Source organism: Suricata suricatta, chromosome 14 (genome assembly GCF_006229205.1).
Source record: "Suricata suricatta isolate VVHF042 chromosome 14, meerkat_22Aug2017_6uvM2_HiC, whole genome shotgun sequence".
In the NCBI taxonomy this organism is placed as follows: domain Eukaryota; kingdom Metazoa; phylum Chordata; class Mammalia; order Carnivora; family Herpestidae; genus Suricata; species Suricata suricatta.
The window spans coordinates 42,212,094-42,214,018 of record NC_043713.1 but is presented as its reverse complement, the minus strand read 5'-3'; the positions used below and the strand labels follow the sequence as shown (position 1 = coordinate 42,214,018).

At 38.5% G+C, this 1,925-nt stretch overlaps 1 long non-coding RNA gene across 1 annotated transcript; it reads right to left on the bottom strand.

Annotated features, from left to right (window-relative positions):
* Positions 1-814: 814 nt before the first annotated feature.
* Positions 815-1,719, bottom strand: LOC115277231. The gene is made up of 2 exons (XR_003902311.1): positions 1,564-1,719; positions 815-1,081 (listed from the first exon to the last, which is right to left on the bottom strand). It is a non-coding gene; the product is annotated as an uncharacterized LOC115277231 (long non-coding RNA).
* Positions 1,720-1,925: the final 206 nt, after the last annotated feature.

The window sequence follows — 1,925 nt, the reverse complement described above, 5'->3', positions numbered from 1 at the left end:
TAAATAAATAGTTGGGGGAATTAAATAGTATAAATAAAAATGGAGTTAAAGTGCATAATTGTCCAGGAAGATCTTTCTCAGAGTAATCTAATATTGCAATACTATTCTTTTATCCTAACATTTAAGATTATGACAGTAAGGAGGACTCGTGAGTAGGCAAGCTCTCCTTTGAGATGGTTGCCCATTCTATTAACATATATGCTCCTTCTGATGTTCTGATGCCGATCTTTCCCTGAGGAAAGGTTAGCAAACTTTTCCTGTAAAGTACCAATTAGTAAATATTTTAGGCTCTACTGGCTATCTTGACTACTCAGCTCCGCTGTCGTAGCTGGGAAGTAGTCATAGATAGCATGAAAATGCATGTGTGATCCTTTCACAAGAACACCTGATCTATAAAAACAGGCAGCCGACGAGATTCGGACTGTAGGCTGTCATTTAGTGATCCCTGGTCTAGGCCAAGAGTTCAGGTTAATACAACTAAACCCTTGGCCAGAATGTGATGAGTTTAGATTTAATATATCTGCCAAGGAGTGCTGAACTGTGATATTCCAGGCTTTTTGTGGTAAGTGGTACTTATGTACTGACAAATCCAAGATCCTTGCTACCACCTATTCACTGATAGAGTGCCTTAGAGGGATTTACAATAGTCAGTCTCATTAGGTTTCTGGTGATAGATCTTCCAAATAAAGTTCCTATGGTAGTCACACATCAGAGATGATGCTCTGAAATACTCTGTATCCTGGTCACTTCGGAAGTAAATCCTGAACTACCCCATGTTTCTGGCAAGAAATAGCCTGCTTCTCAGAAACCACACTTGCAAAAGTTCCTTCCAGTGTTCATGGGACTAAATATAGAGAAGTTTCTGCAAACAATGCTTTTGAACCCTCACTTGGAGAAATAAGTACATTGTCCTCATGCATCGCTGCAGCCAGAACAGCATGGATGGAAAGAACAGCAGTTTTGCTCATCATTCCAAGCTACTGGGACCACTCTTCGTCTTCCAACCCCAGTCATCTCACAGTTTAAGAACCAGTTTGCAGAAACTTTGCAGGATTTCTGGAAGAATATGTAGGGAGGATTCCTTAAAAAGAGATAGGGAAAAGAAAAATTAGGATGCATATTAAGTACTTCTGGCACATGAAATATTTCAAATTACATAAAAGAATCTGTTTGGCCTAACGAAATGGAGACCATATCTTTTGTGATACCTTGCTTGTAGTATGTTCTCCATACCAGAGTGAATGAATCACACACCTCCTTATTTTGAAACTAGCACTGGCCACACTTAGAAACTAGCAAGAAATGACATACTATTAAATAGAAGTATTAAGTGCTAAGTTTGAGATGAATAAGAAGCAATATTTGTTTAGGCTTCCCATTGTCCAATCCTATTTCAGGGTGTATCATGAATGATCTTAGTAGCATTTGGTTTAAGGGATTTGGGTAGGGACAAATCAGCAGTTGCAAAACCCAACAGGGAGTTGTTCAGATCCGTATGTCTCTGGACTTACTATTTCTATGTTCACTGATTATTTGTGTCCAGTGTTCATTGTCCTCTCTTACCTCTGAGGGTGAAATAATTTAGAAAGCACTCTCCTTGTGCATCACCTTTGCTGTCATTTTGCTTCATGATTCTGCTCCTGCCATGGTGAGTGAGCACCTTCGGAAGCAGCACCCACCAGGAAACAACTGTTTTTGGAAATCTCAATGTGACATCGTACAAAACAAATGAGCTGAAGAAAGATTGTCCTTTTATCTGGGAGGACAAATTCAAGGTAGGCCATAAAATTTTGTGAGAAATGTAAGCAAAGATATTAGTGTTAGGAACTCTTCTATTTTTTAAACCATATTTCTCTTATTCTTTTTCTTTAATTACACTGTGATACTTTGGGGTCTTTTCTACATACAGTGTTAAAATTAAATCC